Source organism: Mobula birostris, chromosome 13 (genome assembly GCF_030028105.1).
Source record: "Mobula birostris isolate sMobBir1 chromosome 13, sMobBir1.hap1, whole genome shotgun sequence".
In the NCBI taxonomy this organism is placed as follows: domain Eukaryota; kingdom Metazoa; phylum Chordata; class Chondrichthyes; order Myliobatiformes; family Myliobatidae; genus Mobula; species Mobula birostris.
The window spans coordinates 42,738,510-42,757,047 of record NC_092382.1 but is presented as its reverse complement, the minus strand read 5'-3'; the positions used below and the strand labels follow the sequence as shown (position 1 = coordinate 42,757,047).

The following is an 18,538-nucleotide window of genomic DNA, read 5'->3' as shown; positions in this document are numbered from 1 at the left end:
GTTGGTGCAACTGTAACGAAACCCAATTTCCCTCGGAATCAATAACGTATGACTATGAATATGACTATTCCTCTCATCATCTTATAAACGTCTATCTAGTCCCACCCCAGACTGCTCCGCTCTGGAGTAAACAATCCAAGTTTGTCTAACCTCTCGTTATAGCTCATGCCCTCCAATCCAGGCAGTATGCTGGTAAACCTCTTCTGCACCTTCCCCAAACTCCGACATCCTTCCGAGAATGGGGACGACCAGAAATGTATGAAACATTCCAGATGTGGTCTAACTAGTTTTATAAAGCTGTGTTACGAACTGTAACGTTTTAGAAACGAACCAGCAGTAACAGAGTTCACACTGGATTGATCTCCTGTGGATTATACGAAGTGATAGCCACACACATTCGTTGTGGTTCCGTGTACCGATGATCAACTCACTCTTGTGGGCATAGGAGAGTTCCAAGTCTCAGCTGCGACAAACTGAAGCTATCAGCTTTTCCAGTCTCTCTCTCTCTGTTTCGACCGGCCGACTGCCTGTCTGCAGATCGCTCTCTCTCTCTTATGGTTAAATCCACAGTTAGCGCCGTCAGCCTGTGACTGACGTCATAGTCCCGCCTCCTCACTCCGGCGCTCTTAAAGACACAGTCACAGTCCGACCGCAGGCTCGTAACAGCCGCAACACAACTTCCCGACTTTTCAACTCAGTGCTTCAACTAATAAAGACAACCACGCCATTTGCCTTCTTAACCACTCAATCAATCTGTGCAGTCTCTTTCAGGGACCGATGAACTTTTAGTTTAAATTCCTCTGATCATCAACACTGTTCAGGGTTTTGCATTTAACAGTGTACTGTCTCATACATTCGACCTACCGAGCTGCCAAGATGATCATCACTAATCAAATCTCACTGAGTTTTCTCAGGTCCTGTTGAATTTATTGCCAAGTGCACAAGTACGGGAAGGTACAGGTACAGAGAAACACTGACTTGTGGCAGCATCACAGGCAAGTACATTCAGATAACACACGGAACACAGATTATACGATTCTCTGTCAGTCACAATCTATAAATACGTTTTATGTCATTAACAATATATAAAATACATTGTGTCAGGATCAATATTAAAATGTGAATTTTGTGTCAATAACAGACTTGGAAATGTTGAATTTGGTCAGTGTCTCCATTCCTCCTGCAGTCCACAACCAGCTCCTTTGTTTTTGTCACCATGAGGGAGAGGTTGTTTTCTTGACACCACTGTGTCGGGGTGATGACTTCTTCTCTGTAGGCTGCCTCGTTACTATTTGAGATTGGGCCAATCAATGTAGTGTCGTCATCGAATTTGATTAGCAGTTTGGAGCTGTGGGTGGCGACACAGTCATGGGTGCACAGTGAGTAAAGGAAGGGGCCAAGGAGACAACCCTGCACGTATGACTGCTGAGGGTCAGAGAGACAGAGGTGAGGGAGCCCACTCTTACCACCTGCCGGCGATCTGACAGGAAGTCCAGGATCCAGCTACACAAGGCAGGGTGAAGGCCGAGGTCTCTGAGCTTCTTGTCGATACTTCACGCCTTCGTATGGCTACCGCTCTGCCCATGACTGCAAGGAACTGCAGAGAACTTTGGAGAGCGGAGAACATCAGAGAAACAAGCCTCCCCTCCATGGACACTTCCTACACTTTCCCTGCGTCGGAAAAGCAGGCCATGTACTCAAAGAACCTCAGAACCTGGACATTCTTGCTGCAAACCCACTCACCGTGCCAAATTCGTTTAAACCCTCACTAACAGGTTTATTAAATGTGCCCGCTAGGATATTGGATCCCTTTGGGTTCAGGTGTAACCCGTCCTTTTTGTACCGGTCGTACCTGCCCCGGAAGAGGCCCCAATGATCCAGGAATATGAAGCCCTGCCCCCTGCACAAGTCTCTCAGCCACACATTAATACGCCTGATCACGCTATTCTTACATCGCTAGCACGTGGCGCAGGCAGTAATCCTGAGATTACTACCCCAGAAATCCACAGGGGTCTGTGTTGGCAACGTTTCTGTTTACGTTCTATGTCAATGCATCGGATGACAGTATTGATGGTCCTGTGGCCAAATCTACGAATGAAGTCGAATATTCAAAGGCCTGGATAGAGAGGTCGTGGAGGGCTATAGTGTCTGGATATCACAATGCCATAAATACAATTTACATATACAATGCTCCTGTCTACAACACCAGTCGAGGGTGGGGGCGCAGGGTCTGTGATATAATGCTCCTGTCCACATCAACGCGGGGTTGTCTATGATGTAATGCTCCTGTCTACATCAACGCATGGTTGTCTATGATGTAATGCTCCTGTCTACATCAACAGTGGGGGCGTCATATACAAACGACAGCCCTTGCTCCCCGGCCTGAGATTCTAAATTGGAGAATGGCGCTTCATTCACAAAATCCTCCCAGACCACAGTGACTGTAAACTGATCCCAGCAATGGATCCCGCCACTGCAGCCCCACAGTGCACTATGTACTGATTGCAAAGCTACGAAATTGCATGTGAATAGCATCCCCTCCCCCACCTCCACTCTTTCTGTGTCACCAGCAGGCTGGGACATCTCACATCTCGCTGCCTCCACCAGGCCTTTAAACTGTGAACAACTGTGGTCAGGGACTGATCTCTGGGGTACTCCAAACGCTACCCCCTTCCAGTCTGAAAACGACCTACTCATCCAGCCACGCACCACCGGCCGTTTATCGATCTGCAACGGGAAAGCTTAATCACCTGCTCCTGAGATTCAATAACATTACTGACTCTGAATATACCACCATCAACTCCAGGAGGGTCATAATAATCTGCTGTGTACATACATCTACCGATGTTTCTGGACACATCTTCAGTGATGTTCCTGGAATCATCGGGTGTTTCGGGTCTTTCAACATCATACATCCTCCTCCAGGTGATCCAGCCGGGGCTGATCAGACCCCAGCTTGTGTCCAGATGGCTAGCTACTGATGACTCCATGGCTCCCCTCTTTTGAGCCACAGCCGTAGGTCTCTAGTCGCAGCCGTGTAAATAAACTGTGATCGTAGTGGGTGTGTGGAGCATGCTCAGAATGCGAAGGAGACAGACAAACTGAGCCAAGTCACAGACGGATGAAGGGGAGGAATGATCCATTTTCATACAGTGAGAGAAACGGAGAGTTTGATATTGTGCCTGAAGCCGACACTGTAGCCAGTCAGAAAATGAACTCTTGCTCCTCCAATTGTTTTGAGTTGTGACAGTGTTTTTATCGGAAGGCACCATGGGGACTAAAATTATCTGAGTTAAAATGTTGTCCTTCACCCACTGACGTGGTTTGTAAACTTTTAACAGTGCAGAAAATTCAAAGGATTTGTGTATAGGAATCTCAAACACAACATCACGTTAGTTCCGCTGTATCTGTCAGTTCACCAGCGCTTGAATGCCGCCAATCCTTGAATGTGGAGGCGGAGATGCTGGAGAAGACAGCGCCCCACTCGCGACAAGGAGAGCCCGATCACGTGTCCATGTCCGTGATCTGATTGGATATATTGCCATGACGTTGATAGCAGGGTAATGTCATTCCCTAGCTCTCATTTTGGGAGGGATTCAGTCGGCCATCGCAGATACACCAACAGCTTCGCACTGGGAAGCGGCCGTTCACCTGCTCCGTGTGTGCGAAGAGACTCATTCAGTTAACCCACCTTGTGATGCTCCGGTGAGTTCACAATAAATAGAGGCTACATTTCTGTCCGGAGTGAGCAAAGAGTTTTACTAAACTATCCCAGCTGCTGCAACACCAGTAACTTCACATCAGGGAGGAAGTTCAAATCAGCTCTGTGTCAAATGTTTAATCATCGCGGTGACTGAAGGCAGCTGCAGGTTCATGAGGGACTGTTACTGTCAGATTCTGCAGTTCTTGTGGCTGCTCATCGCACCCAGGACTGAACCCTGGTCACTGAGCATTGGAGGAGTCCGTTCTGCTGATGTTAGCCTTAAACTAGACTGGTGTTTAATATTCTGGATCTGTGAAAGATAAATCAGTTCTGTATCAAATCCTGTGTCTCAGGTACTTCCTGTCTCTACCACATTCACAATGTACACTACAGAGGTCACTCGGCCCATCTGGTCCCTGCCCATGTTTCTGTTCCATATCAGTATTTTAAAACCAATCTCTGCCGCTCCGCTCTCAGTCTCCCTGTGATGACAGGTTGCAACTAGTCACCATTCCGTCGGAGAAGAGATTTCCCTTGAACTTCATAGAATCATATAATCTACAACACATTACAGGCCCTTCGGCCCACAATGTTGTGCCAACCATGTAACCTACTCTGGACTCTGTCCAGAATTACCCTACCTCAGAGACCTCTATTTTTACCGGCTGCATTTAGCAATCTAAGAAACTCTTAAAATACCCTGTTGTATTCGCCTCCGCCACCGTCACCGGCAGTGCATTCCACACACCACGCTTTGTTTAAAAAACTTAGCTCTGATATCTCCTCTGTACCTACTTCCAAGCACTTTAAAACCACGCCCCCCTCCTGTTAGCCATTTCCGTCCTGGGAAAAAGCCTCTGGCTATCCACATGATCAATGACTCTCATCATCTTGTACACCTGCATGAATTCCTTTCATGTTTTTCTCCAGGCTGAATAAGACAATGAGCTCACTGTGGTTTTGCCGTTCCCCAGGGCTCCGGACTAAGGTGGTTAAACTCCTTCTTCCCTGCTTTTTTCAACGTTTTGGGTCATTTTCACTCATCTCAAATGAATGTGCCTCAGACAGCTGGGTTGTTGCAATTCGCCTCTAAAGTCTAACAGCAGACTAGTGAGTGAATCTTCGATGGCGCAGAGTCAGAAACCGGAGATGCCAGCCTGAGTCAGGGCTTTGGGGCTCGAGAGAGAGATGGGTCCGGAGTTCACAAGAAGGAGGAGGAAGAGGAATCAGACCGGCAGAATGTGACTACAAATGAAAGATCAGAAACATTTTGAAACTGTTTGATTGAAAAAAGAAGGTGGTTAATTTCTGCTGGTGGAAATCAACAGATCAGGCAGAATGTGTGGAGAGGAATAAATAGACAACGTTTAGGACGAGCCCTTTCAGCATGCCTAGACTGTGTACTCCTCTGCTTAGTTGCTGCCTGAACTGCAGAGTTCCTCCAGCACTTTGTGTACATGTGCCTATATCTCCAACAACAGCAGAATCTCTTGTGTTTTATATCTGCATTTGTAAGAACGTTCCACTTTGGCATTAGACACGCGGAAAGTTTGCTGATATTAATTGTATTGTTTCATGGGAGCTGCTTCCTGCGTTAAAAGAGCTGCTGAGTTTTCTACACACAAAAAAAAAACTGAGGTATGGACATAGAACCGGTACTTGCAGAAACTTTCAATGGCACCGTGATTACTCAGAAATCTCTGCGTGAACAATTTTCGCTGTCACTGAAGCATCGATCAAATGCGCAGGCGTCAGGGTTGAGCCGTTCCCGAATATCGCGCATGCGCGCAGTACAGAAAGGCCCTTGCTAGGTCGGCTGTGGTTAAGAATATCTCCGGACGTAACTTTTAAACACCGACTGAGGGTTAATTGCTGTGATCTGCAGACACCGTGGCCCGCAATACCGGGACAGTCCTGTTCTCTTCCCTTTCTCTCAGCCCCACGATCCGTACACGGGCCCCGGGAAGCTTCCGGCTGAAAAGGGAATGTGAGCTAATGTATCCCTCAGACAGAGCTGAGCTCCAGCTATCCAAATGCAAGGATTCGGAACTCGGAGAAAGGGATCAAAATCTTTTACATCAGCTGTTGAGAAAATCACATTTGTTCTACCTTCAGTCACAAACAAGAGCAAATCTACAGATGCTGGAAATCCAAGCAACACACACAAAATGATGGAGGAATTCAGCATTAGTACACTTTTCCATCTATGCTGCCTGGTCTGCTGAGTTCCTCCAGCATTTTGTCTGTGTTGCTTGTTCTACCTCCTCCTGTTCTGAACCTTTCTATCCGAGAGAACATGTTTTGACCCATTCTCTCTGGGTACAGAATGATATCAAACACCTTTGCGCTGAGCAAAGCTTTCACATCACAAATGTGCCAGACTCCAATGAGACAGACTACTGCCCTGCCCTTCATATTGATTGGCATTGCCATCAGTGAGTTCACCACAGTCAGTCACCTGGGGGAGGGTTCTGGGGAAATATTTAAGTACAATGCAGAAACTGGTGTTAGCTGTGTGTATTGTGATGATGCAAAAGTTGCTGGAGAATTTGCAAGTGGGGAGAAGTGGAGTGATATTTGGAAATCTGAGATTTTAAAGCATCATTTAGCAAGAAAATCAAATATAGGCAGTGTGCAAAAGCTCTGGTGGAAAAAAAAAATCCTTCATTACCCGCTTATAGGCCTGCTACATAGGTTGTGTGAGAGTGCAGATGAACTTGATCAAACCTAGGGGAGATCAAAGCTCTTAGTAACAATGATTTGCTCGCTTTTGAAATGAATACCTCGCTATATAAAATCCAGTTTATGCATGTTGTTGTCACTGGGTGAAAATTGCACAGCGCAAGATTTTTGCACACACTGATCATTACAAATTAGAGGGGACATTGGTGAGAAGGTGGGGAGACCTCCAAGTGTCCCTGATACCCTGACATATCTGAGTCCCTGCAGTCCTGCATGTTAAGGAGGTGGAGCCAGAAATGGATGAATTTTGGATCACTCAGGAGTCAGAGCGGATGATAGATATGACATGAAGAGAGGTGAGTTACACCAAAAGTGCAGGACACAGGAAACTGGGTGAGAGTCAGGAAGGGGAATGAGGTTAAATAACCATCATACATATTTCAGGATTGATTTTTTTTATTGATAGCCAAATGATTTCATTAGTTCGATCCTGTGAATCTAAAGAGATTGCTGTTTCAGAGATTGCTGTGTTTTTACCTTTAAACCTCCTTGGTCTCCCGCAGATAAACAGATTTTGGCCTGCTGCATTCACCAGCAACTTTGATGTGTGTTGCTTGAATTTCCAGCATCTGCAGAATTCCTCGTGTTTGCGTTTGGCATTTCAATCTAACTTTGCTTTCTGATAAGGATTTTTAAAAGTTTTTGGAGAAACAAACTATTCTTTTTTGAAGAAAATACGCTGGACGAGACTTCCAGTCTTATTACACGGGATGCTTTTAAGGCCTACATTAGAGGACAAATTATTTCTTATACAGCAAGTGTTAAGAAAAAAGCTAATAAAGAGAGAATTGAATTAGCTAATCAGTTGAAATAATCAGACCAAGAATATGCCTCGGCTCCAGGTCCTGTTTTATACAAAAGGCGTGTTGAAATTACAACTAATTATGATATTCTTTTAACATAGCCAATTGAAATTCAACTCCTAAAAGATAAAAGTCAATTCTATATTCATGGAGACAAAACAGGTAAACTATTGGCTAACCAATTAAAAACCTTTATATCTAAACGGCAAATTAAAGGAATTTGTAATGCTGATGGTGATAAGACAACTGATCATTTAGAAATAAAAGATACCTTTAGAGAATTTTATTCTAACTTTACAGTTCTGACCCTCTTAAAGATAATACTGTAATGATTTTTTTTTAGACCATTAAACATCCCTGAACTTTCTGCTGATAACCGAAAACAGTTGGATCAACTTATTTCTTATGAGGAATTTACTGAGGCTGTACGTTCATTGCACTCAGGGGAGGATCCAAGTCCTGATGGATTTTCTGGAGAATTTTATAAGGCTTTTTCCTCACTGCTTATACCTCATTTATGTTCAGTCTTTTGGGATTCTTTTAAGCTGGGTAGGCTGCCACAATCTTTTTATGAAGCCTCTCTTTCGCTTATTCTTAAAAAGAATAAGAACCCAATTGAATGCTCTTCATATAGACCAAACTCTCTACTTAATGTTGATACTAAAATTCTATCCAAAATTCTGGCTCGTAGGATTGAAAATATTTTACCAGCTATTATATCACCTGAGTTACAGAGAAAGGTTGAACAAGTTGGGTCTTTATTCTCTGGAACGTAAAAGGTTGAGGGGGGACTTGATAGAGGTACGGTATTTAAAATTATGAGGAGGATAGATAGAGTTGACGTTGATAGGCTTTTTCCGTTGAGAGTGGGGGAGATTCAAACAAGAGGACATGAGTTGAGATTTAAAGTGCAAAAGTTTAGGGGTAACAAGAGGGGGAACTTCTTTACTCAGAGAGTTGTAGCTGCCTGGAACAAGCTGCCAGCAGAAGTGGTTGAGGCAGGTTTGATGTCGTTTAAAGTTAAATTGGACAGCTATACAGACTGGAAAGGAATGGAAGGTTATGGGCTGAGTGCAGGTTGGTGGGACAAGGTGAGAGTAAGAGTTCGGCACAGACTAAAAGGGCCGAGATGGCCTGGTTCCGTCTGTAATGGTGATATGGTTATATGGTTATATCTGATGATCAGACTGGATTGATTAAAAATCGGTACTCCCATTTTAATATTCGTCATTTACCTAATGTTATCTATTCTCCTTATAAGGAGATATTGGAATGCGTGATATCTTTAGACACTGAGAAGGTTTTTGATCGGGTTCAATGGAATTATTTATTTGAAACCTTAGAAAATTTTAACTTGGGGCCCGATTTCACTCATTGGATTAAATTACTTTACTTATCTCCCTCTGCTCGGGTTCTTACTAATTTTCAGAATTCTAAACCATTTAAACTCCAATGTGGAACCAGACAGGCTTTAGAACCCTTAGCTATTGCTTTTTGAGAATCTGGTGATATCACTGGTATTTTAAGAAGTACTACCCATAAAGTTTTTCCCCATGTGGATGACCTATTGATTTTTATTTCTAATGTTGAGACTTTGTTACCTTCTGTGCTTTCTTTACTCTCCTGTTTCAGCCAGTTTTCAGGATATAAATTGCATTTACATAAGAGTGAACTTTTCCCTTTGAATAATTTGGTATCTATTAACACTAACCTTCCTTTTAAAATTGTAAGAAATCAATGTGCCTATCTGGGTGTAACAATTACTAAGAATTATAAACACATATTCAAAGGAAATTTTCTTACCCTGCTGAATTATGTAAAAAGGGCACTATCAAATTGGTCGCCCCTCTTGTTATCATTGATTGGCCAAATTAATTCTATTAAAATGAATATCTTGCCTATATTCATTTATCTTTTTCAGGCCTTACCCATTTTTATTCCTGAGACCTTTTTTGACTCTCTTGATTCTACTCTGTCTCCTTATATATGGAAAAACAAACATTCTCAACTAAATAAAGTTCACCTTCAAAAAGCTAAAAAGAATGGAGATTTAGCTTCACCGAATTTTAGGTTTTATTATACGTCAACATTTAGTGCCGAGATCCTCTCTTTGGAATGAGAGGAGATGGGATATAGTCAGAGAAAAGAGGTGAGGGGTGGGGATGGGGCAAGAGCTGGGGAGTGAGAGGTGGATCCAGGTGAGGGGGAGGTGGGAAGGTGGAAACAGTGACAGGGGTGGGAGGTGAGTGTTTGGGGCAACACGGGGCTGCAGAAGATGGAAATTAATTCCATAGAGGATTAACAAAGAGGTTAGAGAGTATTTGCTGTAGAGAGTGCAATGAAGATTCACCAGACTGATCCCTGGAATGGTGGGGTCATCATATGAAGAACGATCAAATATGATAACCCTTTCATTTAGAGCAGGGGTCCCCAACCTTTTTAGCAACGCAGACCGGCAGACCGGTTTATTATTGGCAATATTCTTGTGGACCGGCCAACCCGGGGTGGGGGGGTGTAGGGTTGCCAACGGACAAGATTAGCAGTCAAATACATGGTGTTTACCCTGTGAAGGACTACAATGACCATGAAGCCTTGAGCGGGCACCAGTGTGCATGCGTGACCTGCACATTTTTTTCTACAAATCGTTTTTGGCAATTCTGCTCGGGGGAGGGGTGTTAATCACGACTGGAATATAGGTGATAAGTGGCTAATACACTCAATTTCATTTCTAAAAGGGTTTATCTAACGAATTTAATATTAAACACACAGTGCATATTTTCCTCGCATGAATATAGTGATAAGTCAATTATCAGGGGAGGACAGGGGAGCTTGAAGTAAGTGTTGAACAAACTTCCAGTAGAAGTGGTAGAGGCAGGTTTGATAATTATCATTTAAAGAAAAATTGGATAGGTATATGGACAGGAAAGGAATGGAGGGATATGGGCTGAGTGCAGGTCAGTGGGACTAGGTGAGAGTAGCATTCGGCACGGACTAGAAGGGCAGAGATGGCCTCTTTCTGTGCTGTAATTGTTATATGGTTATATGGTTATATAAATCACTTAGAACTCAATAGCATCATAACATTTTAAGTAACATTTCGATATTAAGCACACAGCGCATATTAGTCATAGTCATACTTTAATCCTGGGGGAAATTGGTTTTCGTTACAGTTGCTCCATAAATAATAAATAGTAATAGAACCATAAATAGTTAAACAGTAATATGTAAATTATGCCAGTAAATTATGAAATAAGTCCAGGACCAGCCTATCGGCTCAGAGTGTCTGACCCTCCAAGGGAGGAGTTGTAAAGTTTGATGGCCACAGGCAGGAATGACTTCCTATGACGCTCTGTGCTGCATCTCGGTGGAATGAGTCTCTGGCTGAATGTACTCCTGTGCCCACCCAGTACATTATGTAGTGGATGGGAGACATGGACCAAGATGGCATGCAACTTAGACAGCATCCTCTTTTCAGACACCACCATCAGAGAGTCCAGTTCCATTCCCACAACACCACTGGCCTTACGAATGAGTTTGTTGATTCTGTTGGTGTCTGCTACCCTCAGCCTGCTGCCCCAGCACACAACAGCAAACATGATAGCACTGGCCACCACAGACTTGTAGAACATACTCAGTATCGTCCAGCAGATGTTAAAGGACCTCAGTCTCCTCAGGAAATAGAGACGGCTCTGACCCTTCTTGTAGACAGCCTCCGTGTTCTTTGACCAGTCCAGTTTATTGTTAGTTCGTATCCCCAGGTATTTGTAATCCTCCACCATGTCCACACTGACCCCCTGGATGGAAACAGGGGTCACTGGTACCTTAGCTCTCCTCAGGTTTACCACCAGCTCCTTAATCTTTTTCACATTAAGCTGCAGATAATTCTGCTCACACCATGTGACAAAGTTTCCTACCGTAGCCCTGTACTCAGCCTCTTCTCCCTTGCTGATGCATCCAACTATGGCAGAGTCATCCGAAAACTTCTGAAGATGACAAGACTCTGTGCAGTAGTTGAAGTCTGAGATGTAAGTTTTGAAGAGAAAAGGAGACAAGACAGTCCCCCGTGGAGCCCCAGTGCTGCTGATCACTCTGTCGGACACACAGTGTTGCAAGCACACGTACTGTGTTCTGCCAGTCAGGTAATCAAGAATCCATGACACCAGGGAAGCATCCACCTGCATCGCTGTCAGCTTCTCCCCCAGCAGAGCAGGGCAGATGCTGTTGTATGCACTGGAGAAGTCAAAAAACATGACCCTCACAGTGCTCGCTGGCTTGTCCAGGTGGGCGCAGACATGGTTCAGCAGGAAGACGATGGTATCCTCAACTCCTGATCGGGGCTGGTAGGCGAACTGGAGGGGGTCTAAGTGTGGCCTGACCATAGGCCGGAGCAGCTCCAGAACAAGTCTCTCCAGGGTCTTCATGATGTGGGAGGTCAATGCCACCGGTCTGTAGTCATTGAGGCCGCTGGGGCGGGGCGTCTTTGGCACAGGGACGAGGCAGGACGTCCTCCACAGTACAGGAACCCCCCGGAGCCTCAGGCTCATGTTGAATACATGGCAAAGTACTCCACATAGCTGAGGGGCACAGGCTTTGAGCACCCTGGTACTGACACCATCCGGTTCTGCAGCCTTGCTTGGGTTGAGATGTTTCAGCTGTCTTCTCACCTGTTCAGCTGTGAAGCCCACCATGGTGGTTTTGTGTGGGGAAGGGGTATAGTCATGAGATCAGGGTGAGGGACTGTGAGGAGGGGTAGGAGGGGAGAGTGGAATATGTGTTGGTTGGGGGCCGACAACAGATGGCTCATGTTGGGGATGGGCAGGGATCACAATGTCAAATCTGTTAAAGAAGAGTTTAAGTTCGTTGGCCCTGTCCACACTGCCTTCCACTCCTCTGTTGCTAGTTTGCCGGAACCCAGTGATGGTCCTCATCCCCCTCCAGACCTCTCTCATGTTGTTCCTCTTATGAACATATAAAATCATTGCAACACACCAATATCACTGAATCAGTGGGAGCCCTGGGCTTGTTTCCCTGCAACAAGACGGTGCCATTGAGGGGTGATGGGAGACAGTGATACTCGAAGGGAGTTCCTTATGTCCAGTCTATTCTGCAATTTAGTTTTCATTACATTCATTGCAGAGATATGTTGCAAATGGAATCAATGTTTTCAGTGCTTTCTTGGCTATCAGGATATTCAGCCTTGACTTTGATCCAGAATGCTGGCAGAGGTGTTATGTCAAACATACTTTTCAGCTCGCCGTCCTTTGCAAGCTCGAAGAGTTGATCTCCTTCCCGCGCTGACATGGTTGACGTGAGGGTAATAACCTCGCGTGCGTTCAAGTTCAACAGTGGGCGTGACAGGGAATGCAGCTGACTCATATTGCCAAATCATGTTGTTTCCTCGCGGCCCGGTAGCGCATGCTTTGCAGCCCAGTACTGGTCCCCGGCCCGGTGGTTGGGGACTGCTGATTTAGAGAATGGATGACTGAGAGGTGAACACATTGAAATGCACAGCATCATTACAGACGTCCCACCTCTGCTGGAAGTTCCGGGAGTCTCCCGCATATTGATAGTGGCTCTCTGATGCCCAGAAATTATATACAATATCCTGGAAATTGATTTTATTGAGAGGGAGAGCGAGCATCCTGATTGGTCTCTCTTCATGCTAAGAGTGGTGGAAACAATATGATATGGCGATATGAGCCCGCTGCACCTTTCCTCATTCCCTGTCACGCCCACTGTTGAACTCGAACGCATGCGAGGTCATTACCCGCGCGTCATCCATGTCAGCGCGGGAAGATCAACTCCTCGAGCTTGCAAATGACGGCGGGCTGAAAAGTATGTTTGACGTAACATCTTTGCTGGCATTCTGGATCAAAGTCAAGGCTGAATATCCTGAGATAGCCACGAAAGCACTGAAAACATTGCTTCCATTTCCAACATATCTCTGTGAAGCAGGGTTTTCTGCAATGAAAACAAAATTGCAGAATAGACTGGACATAAGGAACTCCCTTCGAGTATCACACTCTCCCATCACCCCTCGATGGGACCGTCTTGTTGCAGGGAAACAAGCCCAGGGCTCCCACTGATTCAGTGATATTGGTGTGTTGCAATGATTTTATATGTTCACACGAGGAAAATATGCGCTGTTTAATATCCAAACGTTACTTAAAATGTTATGATGCTATTGACTTATAATTGATTTATCACTCTATTAATGTGAGGAAAATATGCGCTGTGTATTTAATATTAAATTCGTTAGATAACCCCTTTTAGAAACGAAATTGAGTGTATTAGCCACTTATAAGTGACTTATGGTTGACTTATCACCAATATTCCGGTCGTGATTAACACCACATCCCCTCCCCAGTCGGCCGGTCCACAAGAATATTGTCAATATTAAACCAGTCCGCGGTACAGAAAAGGTTGGGGACCCCTGTTAAGTAGACCTATCAGTTTTCTCTGTGGATGGGCTTTACAGTCGACCTCAAAAATAATGACAATGTTGCTCACTGCACTGTTTGCAACAGTGACTTTTCTATTGCCCATGGTGGGCCAAAATGTGAAAGACATGTTGAGGTGAGTTTAACAGGTGTCATTTGTTCATTAGCATAGCCAACGTTATTTAAACTACACAAACACGAGGAAATCTGCAGATGCTGGAATTTCAAGCAACACACACAGGCTGGCTGCTGAGGAGCTACGCTATTGATGTCCTACGTGATGAGGCCGAACTCCTTGTAGACTTGCTTAAAGTTGTAATAGAATAAACATAATAATATAATATAAGTACATATTTTAATGTCACATTTTCTGCATATACCCAACTTGGTTTACAGATTAGACAAGATGATTAAACACAGTAGTACATAAACCCTTGGAGATCGACGGGGGGCGGGGGGGGGGACGGAGTAGATATGGGGTTGCAGGGGGCGGGGATGCTACCTCCCTGAAATGAGTTTTGCAGGGTGGGATGTCTGCCATTATCGGTTGAACCAGGGATCCCAGTCTCTGAGAAAGGGGGTGGACTGTCTGGGACTGAGATGAGGGGAAATGTCTCCACTCCGAGGGTGGTGAATGTCTGTAAATCCCCACCACAGAGGGCGGTGAAGACTCAGTGATCGTCCTCACATAAAACAGAGGCTGGCAGATGTGTGGAGACCGGAGGGATCGAGGAAATGAAGATCGGGCAGAAACATGTGGCTGAGAGGGGAGAGCAGTCGCCATCTTGTTGATAGTTAGAGGGGCTGAATGAGCTGTTTCTCACTTGGTGTTTCAGTGTTCCAGTCCAGTGAGGCCGGAGGAATGTAAATAGAAATGAGTGTTTATAAACACAGACTGATTTGAATGAAACCTGCACATTTCCTGTTTGGGTCTGAATTGAGTGATTTGATCAGACTAGACGCAACTTTATTGTCATTGTGGCGACTACAGATACAAAGCCAATGAAACGCAGCTGGCGTCTGTACTGGGGTCAGGACTATCACGTGACGGCTCTGCCCATTTACCTGGTCGGAAGGCGCGTCACCTGCCAATCAAGGTTTGACCCCACCCCGCCCATCAATGCGCACCTCACCATTGGCCCCTTTAATTAGCCTTGTACTTGGCCTCGGGCAATTGGCCTTTGTAATCAGCTTAACCCTGCTGGCACCGAGCCATTGGCTTCCCTGTGAATCACCTGGGCTGGACCTTCCAGTCCTATAAAGGAGCCCACGTGTGCGTGACCCTCTCTCTTTTTTGCTGCCTCCGAGGGACCACCCTGCTGTTTGTGAGTTGTGCTTTGAATAGGGTTGGGAGTGTGGATATTGTCCCTAAGCAGAAGAGATGTGCCTGCACAGAGTCAAGGGTGGTTGTGTGTGTGTGTACTTTGTCCCCACGCGATTTAATGTGATTTATTGCTGATCCGACTACTGTAAATTGTGCGCGTGTTGCTTCTGTTGCCATTTTCCCCCGTTTGCCTTCTGTAAATAAAATCCTTCACTACCCAGACTGTGAGCCCAGAACCCTTGACTTTGAGACCTGCAGAATCTGTTTCCTGACTTACAACAATTGGCGCTGCGTGGAGAAAGTGTTCTGGAACGGGCAAAAAAGCCAGTACAGACACCGAGCATAGGATTCCCGGGTGGACCGACGAGAGAGGGATTTGAGCGCTGGCGGACCACTGTAAACCGGTTGACTGGTCCGAGCAGAGGGACCCACGTCGCGAGCACCTGCCCGCTGGGCTGCTCCGGCTGTGGGATGAGGGGGTGGGGGGGGAGGCAACATGAACCTCTCTCTTCGAGACGCGAGCTCCCTGGGGAGCCTCTCTGACCAAGAACGCATCAACAACGCCCTATGGGTGCCGAAGCCGGAGATCAGGGAAGGCTGTACCCTGTGGGATCGGTTGGTGACCGCTGTGAGGGTCCGGTACCCCACCCTCCTGGAGTGGGATCTACACCGGCGCCCGCAATGGGGTATGGTCAGTGAGGGTACCCGGGCTGTTAAAGAGTGTGCGCTGGTCAACGGCATCTACCAGGGAGCCTGCGACTGTAATTTTTTAGCAAACACCCGGGTGACCGGTGCCCTAACAGGATACTGGTCACCACCGCGCACCCCGATTTAAATCAGTGATACTGCCCCTCATGGCACCAGCTAACGGGAGGACCGTGCGGGATGCCATCACCGTCCTGGAAGGGCTTGAATAGATGCAGCGGGGGGCACCCACCCTGGTCCGTAGGGCAGAGGCAAGGGCTGGAGATACAACCCCTCCCCGTTTTACGCGCAGGCAGCTGTACATGGACATGGATCCCCAACCCTGACCTCTACACCCTGTGGAAGGAGCTTTGTGGCGGTAGGGTGGTGGGCAACTGGTCGATTGCACCCATTCTCGTTATCATCGCTGTGTGTATATTATGTTGTGTCTGCCCAATTATTAAGAGCACGTCTGCCTATCTTTAGTCACAAAAAGCGTTAACTTTAGAAATAGTTAGTGTAAGACTTCCATTAAGATATATTCCTTTCCTTTTCACTGTGGTAACGCTTGGTGAGTGGCGTGGCTACCGAGGGGTGGACTGTACTGGAGGGGTCGTGACTGTCACGTGACAGCACTGCCCACTCCTGGTCAGAAGACACGCCCCCTGCCAATCAAGGTTTGACCCCTCCTCGCCCATCACTGCACACCTAACCACTGGCCTCTTTAGTTAGCCTTGGATATGGCCTCGGGTAATTGGCCTTTGTAATCAGCTTTAGGGTACGTCCACATTACGCCGGATAATTTTGAAAACGAAGCTTTTTCTCTTCGTTTTGCCCTCCCGTCCACACTGAGCCGGCGTTTTCAGCCCCCCAAAACGGAAATTTTCGAAAACACTCTACAGAGTGAATAAATGTGAAAACGCTTAATATCCGGCGTAGTATGTACGGGGTAAACGGAGAGATTTAAAAACGTTGTCGTGACAACACCACAATAACCATGCTTTTTTCTGCTTCTGCTTGGTACTGCGCAAGCTGTTATAACGCGCAGTCGGTGTGAACGGCGTGACAGCTAAATTGTAAAGTGAGGTTTTTTGACTATTTAAAAACGCTGTCATGACGTGCTGGAACAGATGTTCGTTGTTTTCTTGAACGCCGCCACCTAACAACTTCAGAACAGACGGACGAGACTGAAGCCATAAGGGTTAGAAATGTACTCACCAAATACTTTGACCCATAACTTACTGAATAAATACGTATTCTCACTTCGCCCTGTTTTCTGTCCTTGCTTGTATGAAGGTAGTTTACCTATTTATGCAAGTACTTCTCTGACAATAAATGTGTAACAGCCTAATGTAACATTGTATGGAAATAACGCTGATGCAGACGTTTTATACATTTAACAAGGTGCTTTATTAATGCAACAGCGTTAGTCAGTTTTTCAATGTTCGTCGTCAGCTGGGTCATACTGTCCGTGAACTCCCTGTTGATTGCCTCCATTCGCTCCGGTATTTGTTTTTTTTAATATAAGTTTTAAGTCCTGCGCGAGAGCCAAGAGCAATTCCTTTCAAGTTTCTCTAGTCTGTAACTGGACAAACGCGCACTAAGTACACCGTTTCCTCTTCGCTTGTTTTCTGTGTGTCCTGTGCATGCCCAGTAGGAGGAGATTCGCCCAAATATCCGTCTAATGTGGAAGGAGATATTTTCAAAAACGCTTAGTGTGGACGCCTGTCGTTTTTACTCGAAACCGGCGTTTCCAAAATTATCCGGCGTAGTGTGGACGTAGCCTAACTCTGCCGGCACCGAGCCGTTAGCGTTCCTGTGAATTACCTGGGCCGGGCACTTCAGCCTTCCTGCATTAAAAGGGCGCCCCGTGTGCTGGACGCTCTCTTTGCCATTTCTGAGGGACCACTCTGCTTCATTTTAGGTTGAGAACCTTGGAACAGCGCTGGAGAAAATTGTTGGTAGGCTGTGCATTGAATAGGGTTGGTGATTGTCCCTGATAGCATTGAGCCGTGCCTGTACAGTGAAGGGGCATCGTATTGACTTTTCCCTTGGATATGTATGTACTTTATTCCCAGGTTCGTTTTTTTAATTCTCTGCGTGTGTTTTACTGCCGATCCGACTTTATCCACGACTGCTGTAAATTGTGTGCGTGTTGTTTCTGTTGCCTTTGAGACCTGAGGAATCCGTTTCCTCGCTTGTAGTTCTTTCTTCCATGTGGTGGTCCAAGAGGCTCCTAAATATTCTGTAAATAAACTGCTTTACCCACTCAAGCCTACGTGTGTCCTCATTTAAAAACAAACATAGCCTGCAAGAAGTACGAGGCAGAAAGAAGAAATATAACCCCATAGCCTGCCTGCGAATAACAGAATTCTATTTTTTTTAATTTGTTGTTAGTCTCCCCGAAAGGGAGGTGCACCGTTCCCAGAGGCACTGCAATACCGGGTCGATGCGCGGAGTGGACGGAGCAAGCCCCTAGTCCATCTCCCTGTCCCAAAAATCAATTTAATATATGGTCCCCAGATAAGGGACGTATCAGATATTAAACTGATAAGAACAGATACTAAACTTGATCTTAGCCAAAAGGCCGAGAAGCGATATCCACAACTGTCCGGACCCTTTTGGATCCTGCTAGTCTTCCCTCTATTAAGTTGGACCGATTGTCTACAGGACACCGATTTATCCTACTTCTCTCCAACGTTTGAAGTAGATTTGGTGTAATTTCTCTCAATCTTTGACATAAGTTGTATTTTTCTCTCTTGTCGCGAAATCTCTCTCGCAATACAGCTGATCACGTAAAATAGCTGATATTGCACCAACCAAATGAGAGAGGCGGCCCTGG

At 45.8% G+C, this 18,538-nt stretch overlaps 1 non-coding gene across 1 annotated transcript; it reads right to left on the bottom strand.

The window, feature by feature from the left end:
* Nucleotides 1-18,104: 18,104 nt before the first annotated feature.
* Nucleotides 18,105-18,295, bottom strand: LOC140208807 (U2 spliceosomal RNA). The gene has a single exon (XR_011888942.1). It is a non-coding gene; the product is annotated as a U2 spliceosomal RNA (small nuclear RNA).
* Between the last annotated feature and the right edge of the window lie 243 nt (nt 18,296-18,538).